This window comes from Oncorhynchus kisutch, linkage group LG17 (assembly GCF_002021735.2).
Source record: "Oncorhynchus kisutch isolate 150728-3 linkage group LG17, Okis_V2, whole genome shotgun sequence".
Lineage (NCBI taxonomy): Eukaryota > Metazoa > Chordata > Actinopteri > Salmoniformes > Salmonidae > Oncorhynchus > Oncorhynchus kisutch.
In genome coordinates this window covers 44,375,710-44,399,932 of record NC_034190.2, presented here as the reverse complement: position 1 = coordinate 44,399,932, position 24,223 = coordinate 44,375,710, and the positions used below count along the sequence as shown (strand labels likewise).

Sequence of the window (24,223 nt, the reverse complement as noted above, 5' to 3'; positions counted from 1 at the left end):
TTTCATAGGGTTGGGGATGTGAGCAGCACTGCAGATGGACCGACAGGTCGGCAGGCAAGCAGGCAATGCTGTCACTCAGAGACAAAAAAACTATCCTAAAACAAAACAAAACAGAGATAGGTGTCTTAAAAGCAGCAGACCTAGAGCAATGACCTTTACCTTCTCGGATAGATTTGTGCATGTGTGTGTGTGTGTTCTGGTGCGCGTATGTGCGTGTGTGTGACATGTGTGTATGTGTGCCTGTGTCAGATGGACAGAGAGTGACAGAGAGAGATCTCTCTCTCACATGCAGAGGTTCATGTCTTCCCTCCACTGTGGCCTCCAGCAGCTGTTGGATAATCCCCTTGAGCCAGCCTTCTATTAAGCTTTTAAAAGCCGGTATAATCTGTCCATTTTGTAATATCCATGTCACATCAAAGATACAGTATGCACCACCTGCAGCTTTTCAACTCCACTGAAGCAGCGTTTGGTAGTAGCCAGAGGCTCCTGCAGTTTCTGTGGCACCGTTTTATGACATCAGTTTACAGACTGTTTCTTACTCTTTATGAGTGTTTGTTAATGCCTGATGATGGCAAAGCCATCACTATATCAGGCCTTTTTAATTCTCATGGTTCTATGGGGATGATGTCTGCTGTGTTGTGTGGCTGAATGGTTAGGAAATGCACATGGTCATCAGGAGACGACCAAACAGCGCGGAACACGAATCACATCACTGTGATGAAAAAGTGTCTTTACATAACGTCACTGTTAACCCATATCTAAGCTGTTCAAAAGAGAGAGAGTTTGTTCTCTACAAAAAAGAAGGCATGGTTCATTTTGCTCATTTTATTTTTTTGACAGATAATTATCTTGACAAGGCAGCGTCACTGAGACATGATAATGCTGTTGCCTCCAAATGTGCCACCAGCATGACAAGTACATGTTTTACATTTGTAAATGGGGCTGCTGTGGCAATTAGGCCTGGTAGAGAATGGCAGCTTATCTGCTTTGCAGCACCCCTCTCTCCTAAATGTCAAGGCTGGACTGGGCCACAGAGGCACAGGGATTTATCCCGTCAGCTAATGAACTCTGAGAGTCGTGCGCACACTACACTCCTGGGGGTTAACAGTGTGCTCTGACAGGCCATGTCCAATTTTAGATTTGGAGTTTAACAACCTTTGGCTGCATTTTTAAGCCCTTAACCTCTAGCCCTGCATATCGAAATGCATAAACCGAGTCATTGAGTCACTGGAGTGTGGTTATTATTCTCCCTCTTTTTGACTGTGGATGATATGCTAGTGCGGACAGAGGTATGTGGAGGCTCACTGTTTTGGCGCTCTGTGCATGCATGCAAGTGCGGGCATGTAGGTCTTTGTGCACTAACTTGTGTGTTTCTTCACTTAAGTCTGTGCTGTAAGCGATAGTGTTTGTATGTGTGTGTACGACACCCATCTTTGACCAGCTTTTCACCATGGGCAGGGCAAAATGGGTTCAGACGAAGCTACTCTTCTTCCTCGTGATGTCTGACCTACAAAATGAGGGATAGCAGGGATTACGGTAGCTCTGTGCTCCTACACATGTCCATATTACCCCCACAAACGTGGCAGGCTCAGTCAGCCAATGAAAGCTAATCCCCAGGTGAGACTGGTCTTTCTGCATTGGCTCTGCACTCTAGACCTCCACCTTGGATGAGGACCATTAGTGAATACATTATGTTGGTTTAGTGCTATGTTATCATTTCATAGATTGTAAAACATATAGAGCAATTACATGATCTGGTTATTATATTACATTATAGAGAAGGATATATATTTTTTTTTTCAGAACCCTTGATGATTAAAGCAGAAACTTTCCTCTGCCATGCCTATTTGTGTCGTTACTTTTTATGATTGGCAGTTTGTTTGCTACTTAATTATATGTAACTCTTACCCAGATACAAATATGTTGACTAGTGGCGAGTGCTAGAGAGCATACACTGCATCTTAAAAAAACGAGATCCGTTTTTAAGTGTTTGAGCTTTAAAAGTTTGAGCTTTCGCAACACACCAGCTAAGATCCTCTTTCTGTGAATGTAACAGCCCAAGCATTGTTTTTACACTAATATAACCAAGTCCATTTTCTGTGGTTATTTTACAATCCCTCTCTGGATTTTTGCCTCAAACAGTAACAGGTCTAGTGCCCAGTGAGTCTGCACATCCAGCCATTGCTTGACATACAGTACCAGTTAAAGGCTTGGACACACCTACTCCTACTAAAGTGTTAAACAAATCAAAATATATCTTATATTTGAGATTCTGCAAAGTAGCCACCCTTTGTGCATTGATGACAGCTTTGCACACTCTTGGCATTCTCTCAACCAGCTTCATGAGGAATCGATTTCAATTAACAGGTGTGCATTGTTAAAAGTATATTTGTGGAATTTCTTTCCTTCTTAATGAGTTTAAGCCAATCAGTTGGGTTGTGACAAGGTGGGGTTGGTATACAGAAGTGCTCAAATAAGCAAAGAGAAGGAAAGTGCTCAACTGCTCAAATAAGCAAAGAGAAATGACAAATGTGAACAAATGTGAACTTTGAAACTTTTTCCAGTTGTAGCCGCAAAAAACCATCACCAAACTGGCTCTCCACAGGAAAGGAAGACCTAAAGCTACCTCTGCTGCAGAGGATAAGTTCATTAGAGTTACCAGCCTCAGAAATTGCAGCCCAAATAAATGCTTCACGGAGTTCAAGTAACAGACACATCAACTGTTCAGCGGAGACCTTGTGAATCAGGCCTTCATGTCGAATTGCTGCAAAGAAACCACTACTAGGACACCAATAAGAAGAAGAGACTTGCTTGGTCCAAGAAACATGAGAAATGGACATTAGAATGGTGGAAATCTGTCGTTTGGTCTGATGAATCCAAATTTGAGATTTATGGTTCCAACTACCGTGTCTTTTTGAGACGCAGAGTAGGTGAACGGATGACCCCCGCATGTGTGGTTCCCACCGTGAAGCATGGAGGAGGAGGTGTGATGGTGTGGGGGTGCTTTGCTGTTGATGCTGTCAGTGATTTATTTAGAATTCAAGGCACACTTAACCAGCATGGCTACCACAGCATTCTGCAGCGATACGCCATCCCATCTCATTTGCGCTTAGTGGGACTATCATTTGTTTTTCAACAGGACAATGACCCAACACACCTCCGGGCTGTGTATGGGCTATTTGACCAAGAAGGAGAGTGGATTGAGTGCTGCATCAGATGACCTGGCTTCCACAATCACCCGACCTCAAACCAATTGAGATGGTTTGGGATGAGTTGGAAAAACAGCCAACAACTGCTCAGCATATGTGGGAACTCCTTCAAGACTGTTGGAAAAGTATTCCAGGTGAAGTTGGTTGAGAGAATGCCAAGAGTGTGCAAAACTGTCATCAAGGCAATGGGTGGCTACTTTGAAGAATCTCAAATATAAAATATATTTGGATTTGTTTAATTTGGTTACAACATAACATGTTATTTTATAGTTTTTATTTCCTGAATCAGTAGGTGTGACCAAACTTTTGACTGGTACTGTATGCCCATGTGAAAACTGCCCCATTCATTCAAACCCCCCCCCCCCCCCCCCCCAAGCCACTGCACTGCTCAACCTTTCACTGCATAGCAGGTACTGGATAATGAGAGGAGAAATGTTTTGAAAGAAAACAGGATTACAGAGGAGTGATAAAGTTGACCAAACATTTCTTATCATTAATTATTCAACATTACTTGCACTTTTTATTTACTTGCACTGTCTTGGCACAAGTTCAACCTTGAGGCTTGGATGTATATAATTAGTGTGTAAATGAATAATTCACAGCGTTAACCACACAGCCATAAGTAATCAATAAGTCACCATTTGCATTGGCATTGTTCACTCTATAACTAATGGCACTAGGTTAACACAGGAATATCAGATGGTTCTGATTGACAGCATGTCAATGGTGAGATGGTGAGATCAATACAGGGTCTGTTTGAACAGACCATAATTTGTCCCTAAGGAGGAAAGGAATTCAACAAGTGTCACAGGGTAGGACGAGAGAGAGTGGATATGGCAGAGAAGAAGAAGAAGAAGGGTCAATTTAGAGCTGTCAGTTGCAGCTGAGGGACTGAAGAGGAGAGAGCAACCCCAAAGATTCTCACATCTGATCCCCTCCTCAAACGAGCAGCAGAGCAGCAGGTAGCCTTAACCTCAACCCTCTGGACAGGTAAGCCAACTGAGAGAAAAAACACAGAATAAGTCTAATTGGGTGGAACTCACTGGGAGATAGACAAGTTTGATTGGAGCAGACTCCGAAGCTGACCTTGTGGCACTGAGCAGACTGTTACATTGCTTGTTCTCGCTCTGTTCCTTTATTGTTGTTCAGGGAGGCTTGCTGCTATTGCAGCATTTCACGTCATTGCCAGGGAAGTCTAAATGTGAGGCTATACTGTAGCTGTTTGATTTAAAGGTTGTGGGGAAGGAAGGGAATACAAGAGGTATACAAGAGGTAATGGCCCCAACAGCAATAACCCATCTACTGTAGGTATAGACAGGACTGGGCCTATTATAGCATCTTGGCATGGAGCAAGGGAAATTGTTTGGATGCCTTGTACTTTAACAACAAGCTTTGACGGCTATGGTAGGATTTTACACTAGTATAATAGCTGCACACTTCCGAATCCATGATAGGTGTCGAAAACATTTTACATATTGTAGAAAGTAGTGAGGGAGGAATTCAGAGTGATGTCAGAACAAGGTCAAAGGTGAGGGTTCATAGGTAAAGCTAATTTGGTAGATTGGAATGAAGTACAGGTACAGTATGGAGGGATGTACATGCAGCTAACACCCTGTGGATTATGGTCAGTGTCACGCCCTGGCCTTAGTATTTAGTGTTTTCTTTATTATTGTGGTTAGGCCAGGGTGTGACATGGGTGATTTCGTGTTTGTCTTGTCTAGGGGTTTTGTAGATTGATGGGGTTGTGTTTAGTTAAGTAGTCTAGGAAAGTCTATGGTTGCCTAGAGTGGTTCTCAATCAGAGGCAGGTGTTTATCGTTGTCTCTGATTGGGAACCATATTTCGGCAGCCATATTCTTTGGGTATTTCGTGGGTGATTGTTCCTGTCTCTGTTTTTTGCACCAGTTAGGACTGTTTTCGGTTTTCCACGGTTTCTTGTTTTGTATAAGTATATTGTTCACGTTATCATCTTTATTAAAGATGTTTATAAATAACCACGCTGCGTTTTGGTTCACCTCCCTTTCACCGGAAGAAAAACGTAACAGTCAGGAAATACTTAATAATCGGTTATGATTCATGATTTCTTAGGTTCTTTGGCTTCATCTTTAAACTTCATGAAGGAGAAGAGGCTATGGATGGACCCATCTGACAGTGGGGTTATTGATGATTATCTGATGTTATACTATGCATGAAACCAGTGTTATGACATGGCCCTCTGGGTGTAGGTCGTGCCTCCCCCTCACTCTCTCTCCTAACCCAGGTTTTATCATCTCAGGTTATACATTCCTGGTCATGCAGAAAGAGATAGAGAGCCTATGGAGAACAAAGAGTTTCTCTTTAGAAACTCCTAATCCCCAAAATGGGAGAATTAAACAGTATTTCCACTTTTGAGAATTTGGGAATGGTCCACGGACACTTAAGGGACAGTTATGACAAGTGTGTTTAATTTGGTGATCTCAGGAAGGACAGGAAACACATAACGGTACCTCTTAAAGTGTACATTTCCCAGCTGTCAGGTTTACATCTAAATATTGTGAAACATATGTGATTAAACATGAAACTATTTGTGAAAAGATGTAATGTAATGTTAACCTTCTAAATGAGAGTATGGATTTTCAAATAAAGATTACCTAGTCAGTGGCCACGCCAACGTGAGCATAGCCATTATGTCGGTTTCAAGGAACCGCCCTTTTCTACTGAAATGTATAAACCCGTGTATAACCCGTGACATTTACATTTCATGCCAAAGAGACCCACGGTAAGCCGGGAGGTCTCAAGTGGTTAAGACCACGCAAACCACGGTGTAAACTAAGGTTGCAAATGATTCAACTCTGAGACTATCGATCACTACAGATTAAGAGTCAATCTTAGACTATAATTACTAGTCTTCAGCTAGAAATTACCTAAATCTAGAACAAGAATACCGACAACCGCCGAAGAATCTATTCTATGAGAACTTTTCTGAATGGTACTCTGAAGTATCCATTCTAACCACCTACAACCAGGAAAGACATCGTGACTTCTGGGAAAGTGAACCTTAGACTCTGATAAACCCACAGGACGATCGAGGATTTCAACAGAGAAGACAACAACGGGCGTAAATATATAAATTGCAATTATTCTCGAATGAGTGGCCATTCATGTGCAAAGGATTAGCATTTCAATGCATATAATTATAGACTGTGTGTAGTGAATCCATTTGGTCTTTCCCGCTCTTTCTCAGTCCCAACCCTTTTCCTTATGTCTACCAAGCCGCCATATTGGCTTAGCCCAAATCAAATCAAATCAAATTTATTTATATAGCCCTTCGTACATCAGCTGATATCTCAAAGTGCTGTACAGAAACCCAGCCTAAAACTCCAAACAGCAAGCAATGCAGGTGTAGAAGCACGGTGGCTAGGAAAAACCAAAGGCCAAAACCTAGGAAGAAACCTAGAGAGGAACCAGGCTATGTGGGGTGGCTAGTCCTCTTCTGTCTGTGCCGGGTGGAGATTATAACAGAACATGGCCAAGATGTTCAAATGTTCATAAATGACCAGCATGGTCGTATAATAATAAGGCAGAACAGTTGAAACTGGAGCAGCAGCACGGTCAGATGGAAGTTGAAACTGGAGCAGCAGCACGGCCAGGTGGACTGGGGACAGCAAGGTGGACTGGGGTGGACTGGGGTCATCATGTCAGGTAGTCCTGGGCCATGGTCCTAGGGCTCAGGTCCTCCGAGAGAGAGAAAGAAAGAGAGAAGGAGAGAATTAGAGAATTCACACAGGACACCGAATAGGACAGGAGAAGTACTCCAGATATAACAAACTGACCCTAGCCCCCCGACACATAAACTACTGCAGCATAAATACTGGAGGCTGAGACAGGACTTTCCTATCATTGTTAGTAACCAATATCTGCTGTTTGTTTGTTATGTATTTCTGTGATTATTTACTTATTTAGTAAATAAATAATTAAGCCAATTTGCATATTGCTGATTCATTATGTAAACTAGGCTTCGTGCAGATAACCAAGAATTTTACAACGTTTGGAATGAGACTAATGAGGTAACGATTAATCATTAATTAATAGAAGACAGATAATGATCAGATATTAAAATATCTGAAGAGTTATATTCTGAAAGTTATAACTTTCTAATCAACATTTTCCATGGTGCACCTACTTCCTAGATAATTAAAGTTTACATGATTATTTGAATCACGTAATAATAATTACACAGAGAATTGATTTGATAAATTAATTGTCATTTAATGATAGTCCAGACACGACACCAGTGATATTGCTAGGTAGCCTTTTTTAACATCACACCAATTGTTAGAGAAATAACAACTGCAAACTTTGCACAAATGCGAAAATATAGCAAATGTGGCCTCCAGACATCCCTGCTCAGGAAATATGGCCCATTTTTTCTGTGTTAACTTCATGTTCTGTAATGGAAGATATTTACAGCGGTCCCAGGGTAATACAGTATCTCAGGGCCACAGCAAGGATACATCACTGTTCATTTATTGACGCTGACAGGCCACGTCATTACGTGAGAAGTATCAGGTTTAAGGTATGACTCAGATAAAGATAGTTTCGAAGAAACAAAAATGTATTTATATAACAGGGGCATGCAGGGGTCCGTAATCCAGAGAGGGTGCAAACGTACCAGAACAGCAGGCAGTCAGTCTCAGGGTCAGGGGAGGCAGGGGTCAATATTCCAGTAAGGTGTAGTAAGGTACAAAACGGCAGGCAGGCTCAGGGTCAGGGCTGGCAGAAGGTCAAACAGGAGACAAAGGGCTGTGAGACATGGGTTTAACTCTGGACACATGAAAGGTAGGATATAAACGAAGGGTACGGGGCAATAGAAGATTAACAGCAGAGGGGCTAATGATTTTGGAGATGGGAAACGGGCCGATAAACCAAGGAGGGGGGGTAGTTTCCACCCAGAGGGGCAGATCCCGAGTGGACAGCCAAATCTTTTGCCCGAGACGATATCGGGGAGCCGGGGTCCGGTGGCGATCAACTTGTCGATACCTGGAGGTGGTCTTCAGGAGGGCCGACCGGGCTCTGCTCCAGGTACAACAAAAGAGGCGGGCAAACATGTGGGCAGAAGGTATGCCAACCTCTTCTTCCTGCTCAGGGAAGAGCGGGGGCTGATACCCCAGGGAACACTCAAAATGTGATAGGCAGAGCAGGGAAGGGTGTTGCAGGCATATTAGACCCACACAAGCTGCTGGCTCCAGGTGGTGGGGTTGGCGGAGACAAGGCAGTGGAGACAAGGTAGCGCAGAGTAGTCTCTAGGTCATGGTTGGCCCGCTCTGACTGGCCGTTGGACTGGGGGGTGGAACCCGTAGGACAGGCTGGCTGACGACCCAATGAGGCTGCAGAACACCTTCCAGAACCGGGACGAGAATCGAGGACCCCAGTCGGAGACCATGTCTACTGGTAGTCCATGGATCCGGAAGACGTGCTGCACCGTGAGCTGGGCCATCTCTTTGGCAGATGGTAGTTTGGGGAGAGGAATGAAGTGGGCGGCTCTGGAAAACCAATCCACCACATTCAGGATAGCGTTGTTGCCATCAGATGGGGGAAGACCCATTACAAAGTCCAGGGAGATGTGAGACCAGGGACGGTGAGGGACAGGCAGAGGTTGGAGGAGACCAGCCGGAGCTTGCAGAGGAGTCTTGTTTTACTCACAAACCATGCAAACAGCGACGAATGCAAAGACGTCAGGGACCATGGTAGGCCACCAAAAGCATTGTCGCACAAGAGCCAGGGTCCGACGGGAGCCTGGGTGGCAGGCAATCCTGGTGGAGTTGGCCCACTCCAGGACCGCAGAGTGGACCGCGTCAGAAACTAACATCCAGTTATCAACCCCCTCCCCCCCGGGGTTCAGCTGGGAACGCCTCACGAACATGCTTCCCTAATCCCCAGATGAGTGCCAATGCCAGGCATGAGGTGGGTAGGATGGTCTCGGGTTCCAGGGTAGTAGCCGTGAGTCTATAGCAGCGTGACAGCACATCCGGCTTGACATTCTTGGATCCCGGCCGCTATGTGAGGGAGAAGTTGAACCAGGTGAACAGCAGGAGCCACCTAGCTTGCCTGGAATTGAGGCGCTTGGCGGTGCTGAGATTTTCCAGGTTCTTGTGGTCGGTCCACACAATGAAAGGCTGTTCCGCCCCCTCCAGCCAGTGCCTCCAACACCATCTTCACCGCGAGAAACTCATGATTCACCACATCGTAGTTTCTCTCCGTGGTGTTGTGGAGGTGGGAGAAGAAGACGCAGTGATGTAACGACCGCTGGGACAGGACAGCCTCCACTCCGGCATCCGAGGCATCGGCCTCCCCCCGGAACTGGCGCTACAGGTCAGAATGAACCAAGATGGGAGCTGTGGGGAAACGATGTTTAAGATCCCAGAACGCCTGGTCAACAGCTGGGGACCACGTGAATGGAACCTTGGGAGAGGTGAGTGCAGACAGGGGGGAAGCAAGTAGCACCCTTGCTGTAGCACCAGATAAAGTGGCAATAAAAGTTGACAAATCCCAGGAAACGCTGCAGCTATACTGTGGATGTAGGCTGAGGCCAATCCACCACCGCTCTCAGCACCCTGTGATCCATCTGTACGCTCCCTGAAGCGATGATGTAACCCAGAAAGGGGATGGTGGAGCAATGGAATTCACACATTTCTGCTTTTGCAAAAAGCTGGTTCTCCAGGAGGCATTGGAGAACCTTTTGGACTTGGAGCACATGTTCTTGGGTGGAGCGGGAGAAGACAAGGATGTCATCGAGGTAGACGAAGATGAACCGGTTCAACATGTTGCGGAGAACATCATTAACCAGAACCTGAAACACAGCAGGGGCTTTGGTGAGGCCAAAAGGCATAACCAGATACTTGTAGTGACCGCTGGCCGTGTTGAAGGCAGTTTTCCACTCGTGCCCCTCTGTATCCACACCAGGTGGTAGGCATTCCATAGATCCAGCTTTGAGAACACAGTGGCCCCCTGGTGCGGCTCGAAGGCCGAGGAGATGAGAGGTAGAGGGTAGTGGTTCCTCACCGTGATGTCGTTGAGACCTTGGTAGTTGATGCACGGGCCCAGGGTTTTGTCCTTCTCCACAAAGAAGAGCCCTGTGCCAGCGGGAGAGGCAAAAGGATGGATGAACACAGCAGCTAGGGAGTCCTCAATGTAGGTCTCCATAGCCTTGGTCTCCGGACCCGACAGGGAGTACCGTCGTACCCGTGGCGGAGTGATGCCTGGGAGAAGATCAATCCCGCAGTCATATGGTCGGTGCGGCAGCAGCGAAGTGGCCCGGGCCTTACTGAACACCTCACGGAGGTCCTGGTACTCTACGGGGATGGAGGAGGTCCAGGGCAGCTTCCGAGCTCCCAGGAAGACGTCCCAAGGGAAGGCTGCACTGATTTCAGGCAATGGGCGGGGCAGAGATGGCCAGGAGAATCCCAATACCACGGGAACCTGAGGATAATTAATGAGCAGGAACTGATTCGTCTCTATGTGGTTCCCTGACACACGTAGGTTGATGGGGGTGGTATTGTGGGTGACTCGGCCAATAGAGCGCCCGTCCAGTGCTCTAACGTTCATGGGAATGGAGAGGGGCCGAGTGGGGATATCCAGCTCGGAAGCCAGGGTAGTGTCCATAAAGCTCTCATCAGCCCCAGAGTTGATGAGTACCCAGAGAGATTTTGACTGGTTATCCCCACTTTTTTTTGACATGGCCTGAAAATGGCATGAAAAGGAATGCAAGTAAGGGGTGTGGAAAAGTTATCCGTATGGCGCACCAGAGTAATCACTCCTACCGGTGAGCCTGGTCTTTTAGTGGACAGGGGGAAACAAAATGACCAGTAGTCCCGCAATACAGGCAACTCTTGGTGTGAAGCCTGCATAGGCGTTCGGCTGGAGACAGCCTAGCTCTGCCTAGTTGCATTGGCTTGGGAAGAGGTGAATCCGCAGTCTTAGGAGGCCCCCGATCGGAACTCGGGTAGCCTCAGTTTCTCTCAGCAATGGAGCCGTCAGGGACTTCCGGGATACCTTGGCGGCGAAGGGGAATCGACTCTCCTCTCCTTCCTTCGTTCCCGTAGTCGTCAATCGATCAAAATGGTCAAGGTGATAAGCGAGTCGAGATCCATCGGTAGTTCCCAGGCTGCAACTTCCTCTGATACTCCGTGTAGGAACGTGTCAAAGAGCGCTTCTGGGTTCCAAGCACTCTCAGCTGCAAACATGCGGAAATCCACCACATAGCCTGTCACTCTACGGGAGTCTTGGCGTAGCTGGAGCAGCTTGCAAGCAGCCCCTCTCCCAGACAACGGAGAATCAAACACGTTCCGAACTTCCTCCATGAACTCCTCCAGACCCGAGGCAGACAACGGATTGTTGCTCCCACACCGCCATGGCCCAGGTGAGCGCCCTCCCGGACATCAGCGTAATGGCTTATGCTGTCCTTGAGCGGTTCTAGGGGAACGAAGATGGCTGCGGCTCAAAACTGAGGGAGCCTTGAAGGAGAGAAAAGGCCGGCAGGTCCCGGAATCTCCATCATAGTGCTCCGGAACACTGGGGTGTCCGGCGAGGTGACACTGCTAATAGTTGAGTTACTCAGGGGCTGGGAGGTTACCATTGTGGTAGGCTGCCTGACAGACAAGCTACAAAATTGCTCCAGTAATGCGTTTGGAACCCTTCCATAAGACCGCGAAACCACTCCTCGAGCCTTCCAATGGTGGCTCCTTGGGAGAAGATAGCGTTGCGGAGCTGGTCCGAGTCTGTTAGGTCGGTCATGGCCAGTTCTTACTATCACGTTTAAGGTATGACCCAGATGCAAACAGTGTCGAGAAACAAAAGTTTATTTCTAAAATAGGGGTAGGCAAACGACAGGTCAAAGACAGGCAGAGGTCAGAGAGGATGCAAAGGGACCAGAACGGCAGGCAGTCTTAGGGTCAGGGCAGGCAGGGGTCAATAATCCAGTAAAGTGGGGTAAAGTACAAAACGGCATTAAAGCTCAGGGCAGGCAGAAGGTCAAAACCGGGAAGGGCTAGAAAACAGGAGCAAGAAACAGGCAGGAGCAGGGGAACAAATGCTGGTAGGTTTCACAAACACAATGAACTGGCAACAGACAAACAGAGACACAGGTATAAATACACAGGGGATAATGGGGAAGATGGGCGACACCTGGATGGGGGTGGAGACAATCACATAGACAGGTGAAACAGATCAGGGTGTGACAAGAAGCAATAGTGTCGACATGGTTTAGAGGCATGAGAGAGACACAGAGAGACAGAAAGAGACAAAGAGACAGCGAGAGAGACAGAACGAGAGAGAGAGAGAGATACAGCAGTTTTTGACTGTGTCCAGTGTTTGAAAAAATATCGGCGGAGGTTAAATCATCAGCCAGCAGTGGGATGTTGGCCTGCTTGACCTCAGTGCTGGGTAATCTTCATGCCTCTACCATCCTACCAAAGATTAGACATTTCAGATATATGGCTCTGATGTTGGGTGACTGGGACTCAAAGAGCACTACTCAAAGTGTAGAGGGAAAGTAATGCACCAGAGAAGATGAAAAATATAAACACACATACACATACAGGCACACAAATAAACACGTTTTAGAAAACCTGGAAAAAGTACAAAAAAATCCAAGCAGATTACATTCTAAACCAAAAGCAAAAAACATGGGTTTATGTGCAGATTTGAAAACTGCTGTGGATTATTGTATATTCAGGAGGTTGGCCATTGGTGTTATTTTATGAAGGGAATAAAAAGATCAAAATACAATTCCACGTTATGTAAAGTGATATGTTCATTCGAATATTGACATCTTCATAAAAGCATTGATTTTGGGACATGTTTTTTGGTCTCATTACATTGATGTAAATGAGAGCACTGCTTTACATTCAGGTATTGCACTGAGACGAGGGAGCATTGAGTTCAGGTATGGATAGGCTAAACAATGCAGCTAAATGCTGTAATCCTCTGTACAAGCTAAAACTACATAGCATTACATGTTTGCCAATCACATTTGACAGGTAATGAGTCTTTAGGGTAATGTTCCAAGTTTCAAAGGATTTACTGTGCTGTATGAGAGCAATTTGGCTGCTATTTGCCTTTTTGTCCTTGCTTTTAAGATTAGAGTATAATACCATTGGAGCCCTCGATACAAAAAAACACAACTGACTGACTATGAGCTATTATGACCAGCCTGTAGCTACCTCTACATGTTCATCATCAGAAATGCTAGCGACTCCTGTGGCAGGCCGGGCGCCATGCATGCTAACCAGGTCGCCAGGTGCACTGTGTTTCACATTGGTGCGGCTGGCTTCCGGGTTGGATGCGCGCTGTGTTAAGAAGCAGAGGAAGTATCAGACTCTAATGAGGAAGTGCACATTGTCTCTGAATGTCCCTGCTGAGGGCGCTAACTTGGCTCACAGGAAAGGGTGTTACTGTGCATGTTACTGTTCCAATAAAGCTTTTAAAAGTGTAGTGTCTCTCAGTCCAAACGGTTTCAGAATGCATACAGCACCCTGCCTTACCCCAGCCCAACTGTAGCTCATGAATATGGATGAGAAACACTTAACCTCTATGGGTCATTCAGTCCTCGCATCATAATATCTGAGAAAAATCTGAAAAAAAGATGCTCCACTTCTGCTGCACATGAATAGTGATTTTGCTGCTGCCTGATCACGTAAGTGTTGAGTACAGGTTTGACTGTTAAACAGTGAGGCAGGCTTTGCATGTGAAGAAAGAAGGAAGCCCACTGGTACTGAGCAGGATTTGTAATGCTCCCATTCTAGGTCTATGGTTCTGTTCTAGCTATACTTTCAAGTAAATTCCTTATGGAGCTAATTTAAATAAGAGTGTTGTAATGCTGGTCTTTTAGTTAGCTGAGGTGTTAACGTATCTCTCCACAGAGACCAACAGATGATTTACAGCAGGTTTCCCAGCCCTATCACAGCCCTATCCCCTAGCCACCTCTCTTCTCTCTCAATCCAATCAATTAAAGGGCTTTGTCTCTTCCATCGCCTGGCACTCTCCCCAAGTGTTTTGGTTCATCCACTCAGGTACTGTAGTGTATCAGTGTTTTAAAACGCTACAGGGATTAAGGCCTTGTGTTTGTGTGGTTTTCTGCTTGTCTGTATACTGGTTTGATTATCTGCACCGGAGACATTACACAGATTACAATAAAAGGACAATCGCCGTGATACGGTGTCATAATCAGTGTTGATGTTTGCATTATGTTCATGTCAGACCTTTTTATTTCACCTTTATTTAACCAGGTAGGCTAGCTGAGAACAAGTTCTCATTTACAAATGCGACCTGGCCAAAATAAAGCATAGCAGTGTGAACAGACAACAACACAGAGTTAAACATGGAGTAAACAATAAACAAGTCAATAGCACAGAAGAAGAAAAAATAAGGCATGAGGAGGTAGGCGAAAAATTACAATTTAGCAGATTAACACTGGAGTGATAAATGATGAATGATCAGATGGTCATGTACAGGTAGATATACTGGTGTGCAAAAGAGCAGAAAAGTAAAGAAATAAAAACAGTATGGGGATGAGGTAGGTAAATTGGGTGGGCTATTTACCGATGGACTATGTACAGCTGCAGCGATCGGTTAGCTGCTCAGATAGCAGATGTTTAAAGTTGGTGAGGGAGATAAAAGTCTCCAACATCAACGATTTTTGCAATTCGTTCCAGTCACAGGCAGCAGAGACCTGGAAGGAAAGGCGGCCAAATGAGGTGTTGGCTTTAGGGATGATCAGTGACCTGCTGGAGCGCGTGCTACGGGTGGGTGTTGCCATCATGACCAGTGAACTGAGATAAGGCGGAGCTTTACCTAGCATGGACTTGTAGATGACCTGGAACCAGTGGGTCTGGCGACGAATATGTAGAGCATATTCGACTAGAGCATACTGGTCGCAGTGGTGGGTGGTAGAAGGTGCTTTAGTAACTAAACAGATGGCACTGTGATAAACTGCATCCAGTTTGCTGAGTAGAGTATTGGAAGCTATTTTGTAGTTGACATTGCCGAATTCGAGGATCGGTAGGATAATCAGTTTTACCTGGTAAGTTTGGCGGCGTGAGTGAAGGAGGCTTTGTTGGGAAATAGAAAGCCGACTCTAGATTTGATTTTAGATTGGAGATTGATATGAGATTGATATGAGTCTGGAAGGAGAGTTTACAGTCTAGCCAGACACCTAGGTACTTATAGATGTCCACATATTCTAGGTCGGAACCATCCAGGGTGGTGGGCTAGTCGGGGGTGCCGGTGCAGGCAGCGAACGGTTGAAAAGCATGCATTTGGTTTTACTAGCGTTTAAGAGCAGTTTGAGGCCACACGGAAGGAGTGTTGTATGGCATTGAAGCTCGTCTGGAGGTTAGATAGCACAGTCTCCAAGGAAGGGCCAGAAGTATACAGAATGGTGTCGTCTGCGTAGAGGTGGATCAGGGAATTGCCCGCAGCAAGAGCAACATCATTGATATATACAGAGAAAAGAGTCGGCCCAAGAATTGAACCCTGTGGTACCCCCATAGAGACTGCCAGCGGACCGGACATCATGCCCTCCGATTTGACACACTGAACTCTGTCTACAAAGTAGTTGGTGAACCAGGCAAGGCAGTCATTAGAAAAACCGAGGCTACTGAATCTGCCGATAAGAATATGGTGATTGACAGAGTCAAAAGCCTTGGCAGGGTCGATGAAGACGGCTGCACAGTACTGTCTTTTATCGATGGCGGTTATGATATCGTTTAGTACCTTGAGCGTGGCTGAGGTGCACCCGTGATCGGCTCGGAAACCAGGTTGCACAGCGGAGAAGGTACGGTGGGATTCGAGATTGTCAGCGATCTGTTTGTTGACTTGGCTTTCGATGACCTTAGATAGGCAGGGCAGGATGAATATAGGTCTGTAACAGTTTGGGTCCAGGGTGTCTCCCTCTTTGAAGAGGGGGATGACCGCGGCAGCTTTCCAATCCTTGGGGATCTCAGACGATATGAAAGAGAGGTTGAACAGGCTGGTAATAGGGGTTGCGACAATGGCGGCGGATAGTTTCAGAAATAGAGGATCTAGATTGTCAAGCCCAGCTGATTTGTACGGGTCCAGGTTTTGCAGCTCTTTCAGAACATCTGCTATCTGGATTTGGGTAAAGGAGAAGCTGGGGAGGCTTGGGCGAGTAGCTGTGGGGGGAGCGGAGCTGTTGGACGAGGTTGGAGTAGCCCGGAGGAAGGCATGGCCAGCTGTTGAGAAATTCTTGTTGAAGTTTTCGATTATCACGGATTTATTGGAGGTGACCGTGTTACCTAACCTCAGTGCAGTGGGCAGCTAGGAGGAGGTGCTCTTGTTCTCCATGGACTTTACAGTGTCCCAGAACCTTTTGGAGTTAGAGCTACAGGATGCAAATTTCTGCTTGAAAAAGCTGGCCTTTGCTTTCCTGACTGACTGCGTGTATTGGTTCCTGACTTCCCTGAACAGTTGCATATCGCAGGGACTATTCGATGCTATTGCAGTCCGCCACAGGATGTTTTTGTGCTGGTCGAGGGCAGTCAGGTCTGGAGTAAACAAAGGGCTATATCTGTTCTTAGTTCTGCATTTTTTGAACGGAGCATGCTTATCTAAGAAAGTGAGGAAGTTACTTTTAAAGAATGACCAGGCATCCTCAACTGACGGGATGAGGTCAATATCCTTCCAGGATACCCGGGCCAGGTCGATTAGAAAGGCCTACTCGCAGAAGTGTTTTAGGGAGCGTTTGACAGTGATTAGGGGTGGTCGTTTGACTGCGGACCCGTAGCGGATACAGGCAATGAGGCAGTGATCGCTGAGATCCTGATTGAAGACAGCGGAGGTGTATTTGGAGGACCAGTTGGTCAGGATAACGTCTATGAGGTTGCCCTTGTTTACAGATTTAGGGTTGTACCTGGTGGTTTCCTTGATGATTTGTGTGAGATTGAGGGCATCTAGCTTAGATTGGTGTTAAGCATATCCCAGTTTAGGTCACCTAACAGAACAAACTCTGAAGCTAGATGGGGAGCGATCAATTCACAAATGGTGTCCAGGGCACAGCTGGGAGCTGAGGGGGGTCGGTAGCAGGCGGCAACAGTGAGAGGCTTATTTCTGGAGAGGTTCATTTTTAAAATTAGAAGTTCAAACTGTTTGGGTATGGACCTGGAAAGTATGACATTACTTTGCAGACTATCTCTGCAGTAGACTGCAACTCCTCCCCCTTTGGCAGTTCTATCTTGACGAAAAATGTTATAGTTGGGCATGGAAACCTCAGAATTTTTGGTGGCCTTCCTAACCCAGGATTCAGACACGGCAAGGACATCAGGGTTGGCAGAGTGTGCTGAAGCAGTGAGTAAAAGAAACTTAGGGAGGAGGCTTCTGATGTTGACATGCATGAAACCAAGGCATTTTCGATCACAGAAGTCAACAAATGAGGGTGCCTGGGGACAAGCAGGGCCTGGGTTTACCTCCACATCACCTCCACATCAAACGTGTAACAGAGGAGGAGTAGAATGAGGGTGCAGCAAAACTGGTCGCCTAGAGCGATGGGGACAAAGAATAAAAGGAGCAGATTTCTGGGCGTGGTAGAGTATATACAGGTCATAATGCGCAGACAGGGGTATGGTGGGGTGCGGGTACAGCGGAGGTAAGCCCAGGCACTGGGTGATGATAAGAGAGGTTGTATCTCTGGACATGCTGGTTGTAATGGGTGAGGTCACCGCATGTGTGGGAGGTGGGACAAAGGAGGTATCAGAGGTATGAAGAGTGGAACTAGGGGCTCCATTGTAAACTAAAACAATGATAACTAACCTGAATCACAGTATACAAGGCATATTGACATTTGAGAGACATACAGCGAGGCATAAAGTCATCGCAGGTGTTGATTGGGAGAGCTAGCTAAAACAACAGGTGAGACAACAACAGCTAATCAGCTAACACAACAACAGCAGGTAAAATGGCGATGACTAGGCAGAGAGGGTCGGATTAACTACACACAGAGTCTGAGTTCGCAGCTGGGGCCGCCAGATAAAAAATAAATAAACAGAATGGAGTACCGTGATTAATGGACAGTCCAGCAGTTATGTAGCCAAGTGATCATAGGGGCGCTGTGTCGACAGAGAATCCAAGCCAGATGGTGAAAGAGTTATTGTAGAATTTAGTTTGCTAGCCGGGAGATGAGCCTGGCTCACGGCTAACTGGTGCTAGCTTCGTGGCAGTGGCGTTTGCCACTATAGCCAATCGGTAGCAGCGGTGATCCAGTGTCAAGGTCCAGAGTTTACGGCAAGGATCCGGTGGAGTATTGGGCTCTAGCCGTGTATGAGTGGGGTTCGGGTGAACAGCTGAGTAGGCCGGGTGGTGGGCCTCAGGGATGTCTTTGGTACTGGATGCCACGGTGAGTCCAAGCTAGCTGTGAGCTAACTAGCTGCAGGCTGTGAGCTAGCTAGCTAGCTAGCTGCAATTTAGCTGTGAAGATCAGAAGTAGTGGTCCAGGGATTACAGCAGGAATCCGGCGTTGTTGTGGAGAGACAGTCCGATACTGGTAGACTAGCGAGTATTATCCAGGCTAAGAACAGGGCTGTTATCTGTGCAGAAGGTAAAAGCCGCTAGCAGTGGCTAACAATGACTAAATAGCTTGTAGCTAATTAGCTGGTTAGTTTCTGGAGGTTCTTGAATGTGTTCTAAAATTGAAAATAATAGCGATTCCGTATGACATTAGGTGAGGCAGGTTACTGGAATGTATAATCGAATTAATAATCGAAAAGAGATTGAAAATAAATTGAAATATATAAACAAAAAATATGGAAAATACAAAAGTACACGAGAGGAACAAACAAACAAACAAACAAACACGTCTTCACTGCTACGCCATCAGACCTATGGCTCAAGCTGATGATGAAAGTCATGTATTTCCTGTTTATGTTATTTCAGTCAGTTTGTGTGTGCATAGTTAATGCCTTGAACATCATTGATCTGCTTGAGAGAGAGGATCGGATAGTGTCAGCGAGCTACTTGAGGACCAACAGCCACACATACACTGTCGTTCAAAAGTTTGGGGTCGCTAAGAAATGTCCTTGTTTTTGAAAGAAATGCACATTTTTTTACCATTAAAATAACATAAAATTGATCAGAAATACAACGTAGACATTGTTAATGTTTTAAATTACTATTGTAGCTGGAAATGGAATATCTACATAGGCGTACAGAGGCCCATTATCAGCAACCATCACTCCTGTGTTCCAATGGCACGTTGTGTTAGCTAATCCAAGTTTATCATTTTAAAAGGCTAATTGATCATTAGAAAAACATTTTGCAGTTATGTTAGCACAGCTGAAAAGGGTTAATCTGATTAAAGAAGCAATACAACTGTCCTTCTTTAGACTAGTTGAGTATCTGGAGCATAAGCATTTGTGCGTTCGATTACAGGCTCAAAATGACTAGAAGCAAAGACCTTTCTTCTGAAACTTATCAGTCTATTCTTGTTCTGAGAAATGAAGGCTATTCCATGTCAGAAACAGAAGTTCTCGTACAACGCTGTCTACTACTCCCGTCTCTAACCAGAATAGAAAGAGGAGTGGGAGGCCCCGATGCACAACTGAACAAGAGGACAAGTGCATAGTGTCTAGTTTGAGAAACAGATGCCTCACAAGTCCTCAATTGGCAGCTTAATTAGTACCCGCAAAACACCAGTCTCAACGTCAACAGTGAAGAGTGGACTCCGGGATGCTGACCTTCTAGGCAGTACATCGTAGCACTGTAAAAATGCCAACTTAACCAATGACTTAATCATAGTTGTTCTGTGAGTTGGGTGGACTTCAGAAAGACAACAAATTGAGCTAAACAAACTTTGCACACAGTAGGCTGAATGTATAAAAACGTGTTGTGTTGAATTACAAATTCATGTTTGCCTTTGGAAGGCAACACTGTATGTTGGTTTAGCTATTTGCACAAATGTTGAGCTAACTCAAAATCCTATTGTAGCTTGTTGCCTTACAATGGTACCTTGAATCAACAAACTGTGATCGAAATTAGCTGAATTTGAACAAGCTTCTTGAGTAAAAACACAAATGTGTTTGTGCAAAACCACTCATAACCACACCCATCAATATCATATTTCCCAGCAAGCTCTTTTTTCAGTATTTTCAGAATTGTTTGTTTCAATAACTGTGTTTTTGCAATTACAGTTCATTGATTGGTTGATTAATTTTAGGCTACACAAACATAAATAACGTAAATATTTCTGAACTAATCCAATCTGTTAGTAGTTGGACTTTTGTACCCATGACTGAAATGGCTATTCAAGTTTATAGGATTTAAGTACTCTCAATAATCAGTTTTCCTTACTCTGGCAGTTATTCTCAATGTAGGTTGGGGGTGATTAATAGTTCCAGTTGTTGGATATCCTCACTCTGGCTTGATTCCAATAGGATTTACACTGCCCTTTGCAAGCCAGCATAATGTGACTTGCAGGCTTGCCGTGGCCTGAAAACCAGGAATTTCAGATCACTGCGTTAGGGTGTAACTAGGCCCTCAAAGAAAGGCCTTAGGATATATGTAAAGTATTGTCATAAAGAGTTACATTGTACGTTGAATCCACTTTTTAATCTTTTTACAGTGAGGGACGTGCAGAGGCAGAGGAAAGGAGAGTGGTCTAAATAACATGGAGCCTTATCCTTAGGCATTAAGCAACATTTTCTGTGGCACCAAGGACTCGGTGGACACGCTGTATGGGGCAACCTTTATCATGAGCGCACACACTGTGGTCTTAATTAAAGAGAATGTATATAGAGCATAGTCACACAACCACCCACACACAGACACACACATACACACACACACACACGCTGACACACACACACACCACCACCTACCCTCACTAAATGGCCCCCTTCTCCACTTGTCCAGAAATTCAATCAGTTCTGCCTTAATCCGCAATAACCGACAACTGCATAGAAGTTTCATTGTTTTTATTTAGGCGTGTCGCAGGTGTAACGGCGTTGGAGCTGTCAAATCAGCAAGCGGCTCCTGGCCTTATACCTATTGCGGAAATTGCCATTGGATGTGCCGAGTTGGATTAGTAATAATCCCATGCAGCCTTGTTACAAATTGGAACACTGGAATGTGTGTTGTAATCTACACCTCGATTAGGCTGATATTAATCACTATTATTTTTGTTGAAAGATTTTAAATGTCAGTGCCATTACTTCTGTATAGTCTACACTTTCTCGTTCTGAACTTCTTCTAATGCAAATGGGATGCTTATGGCTTCGTGACAATGACCACACGAGCAGCCACTGATTTGACAGCTTTTAACGCAAAACACCATGCTATTGCGGGTCCAGCTACCACTGGTTAACGCGTGACATGATTGAATCTAGGCTTAGATCTGTATTTTCACTTTGTCCCTCTTAATGTTCTACCTACCTCCCTCCAACTGGTATCACTGTGGAGATAGAGAGTGAGGTATGCAGGACCAAAGCAGTTAAGATGGTGCAGGATAGCTGAGCGGGAGAATCAGTTCACAACTGAAGTGTGTGGACGTCCTTACCTGTCACGATCAATATGGCAGGTAAAGGGCGAAGAGAGCTGTATGTAAATCTAACGGAGGTCAAATCGATCCACACACACACACACACACACAAAACACACTCACAGATGGCACAGGCATACAGACGCTCCCTTACAACATCCTCTATTGTTCTCGATTTCTCAACTCAATAACAATCTATTTAGTTTACAATAATTATAATGAATAATCAATTACTACAGTAAGAATATGTTCAGTGAACAATTTGAATTCCAAACAGAGCATGCAGAAAGATGAAATACATCTTAAAAGCACTTTGAGACCTTGTGAGGAAAGTTAGCCCATTTTATGGCCCATTTCTATAAAGCATGCAGATAAGGACTAATTCAATGTTGAAGCACATGCACTTGGATAGGGACATAGAAAAGTATAAAGCAGAATAAACTGCTGTGCACATTGCAAGGCCATGCCTGTTGATTAAAAGAGCCGGGCTATTGTTAATGATATGAGCCACTCCATCTGCTCCCTAATGGGCATCTCAGGAATGAGATCAGGATGATGTTTAGGTTTGTATACAGCATATTAAGATGACATGTTATAGCTCTAGTAGCATGGTGCTATCCAGATCCATACACTATAGGGGTTCTACCATGTAAGAAGATCATAGTGTGCTGCAAATGCTTTGTTAGAGATTTCCAAGTCTTCCAAGAGTTTGATCTGGTTCCAGATATAACCTTTTTAAGATCCATGTAAAACCCTTCCCACAGAGGGTTCTACATAGAACCCAAAAGAGTTCTACCTGTAATGAAAAAGGGGACAGCCGAAGAATCCTTATGGAACTCTTTTTTTTCTAAGAGTGTGTAGACTCAGTTTTATTGTGCAGTGATGTGCTGCGTGTTTTAGTTTTTGTTGGTGTGGTTGGTTGGTTGTTCTGTGCTACCTGGCTGCCTGGCGCTAATGCACTGCAGTGGCTCTTTAGTATTCCTCTCCTGCCGTCTGAGAAGGTTCTCTTCTGGGACTGGCGTGGAGTGGCGGGGAAGAGATGCAGCCGGTGCCCATATCGGCCACCGCTCCCTACCGCCCTCCATACACACTATTAATAAGCCCTGTGCACAGAGTCTGTGGCAGGCAGCAGACAGGGCCATGCAGGGGACACAGTCAGAGCGCCTGGCCAGGCTGGAGAGGGGACAGGACAGGCAATCCAAAAAGGTATTGATTGGATGACTGGGCCTCTCTGTGTGTCAGAAAGTGATAGGGGCTGCTGACTGTAGGACCCACAGAGCATGAACACAGAGCAAGGCCAAGAGACTGTTAACTACTCTGTTAGGTGTGTTGTCTAAGGTGTGTGTGTATGTGTGCGAGCGTCAGCGTTCCTGCTTGCCTGCATGTATGCGTGTCTAATGCCCCTCTGTGTTTCCCGAAAGTGAAATAACACCTCCTAATATCAAAACGACACTGATTTGTTTTCATTTCTATGAGGTTCTTTGTGTGATATGATACATATTTACCAAGATAATGAACACACACAATTTGGAATATCTGGTTCCATTTGTCATTGCCAGCACAGACCCTCCCCACACAAAGCCTGTATCGGTCCATCTAAACAAAGCGTTTCCTGGCTCTAGCAACTATGAGTGCTAACGTAATTAAATACTGAACAATGAATCATTTCTCCAAGCTAACATCATTTATTTACAAACAACTGTAACGGTTTTCCTCCTCTTCCTCTGAAGAGGAGAGGCGAGAAGGATCGGAGGACCAATATGCGGCGTGGTAAGTGTCCATGGTTCTTTTAATAAGAAATACTCAACATGAACACAACTGATAAAAAAAAACAATAAACGTGAAACAAACAAAAAACAAAACAGTACCGTGTGGTGAAAAACACAGACATGGAAACAAACACCCACAAACAAACAGTGAAACCCAGGCTACCTAAGTATGATTCTCAATCAGAGACAACTAATGACACCTGCCTCTGATTGAGAACCATACTAGGCCGAAACATAGAAATCCTAAAATCATAGAAAAACAAACATAGACTGCCCACCCCAACTCACGCCCTGGCCATACTAAATAATGACAAAAAAAAGGAAATAAAGGTCAGAACGTGACAACAACACATACACATACTCATTGAAATCCAATAATTTCTCTCCTCCTGTTAAAACAAACTGGGTCTCTCATTTAAAAGTAAATGAGAAAGTACATTTTCATTGTGGCTAATGCCTGTGTTTTGCAAACGTTTATATTCATAGAAAGAAAAAAATCAAAAACCCCTCACCCCCATTTTAATCAACATCTCTCCTTTAATGATTATATTTTGTATAATGTGTGTTTCTCTGTTAACTGTTGTTGTGCTGTCTGTTTGTTGCAGGTGATGGGAACCCCAAGGAGAGCAGTCCCTTCATCAACAGCAGCAGTGCCAGCGACGTGGAGAAGAGCCAGCAGTACAATGGCAAGAATATGGCCCTGTTTGAGGTCTGTAACACAGGGCT

General features: G+C 45.1%; 1 pseudogene; it reads left to right on the top strand.

Annotated features, from left to right (window-relative positions):
• Window positions 1-24,223, top strand: part of LOC109907731 (solute carrier family 12 member 5-like) — a 184,225-nt pseudogene that overhangs the window by 32,316 nt on the left and 127,686 nt on the right.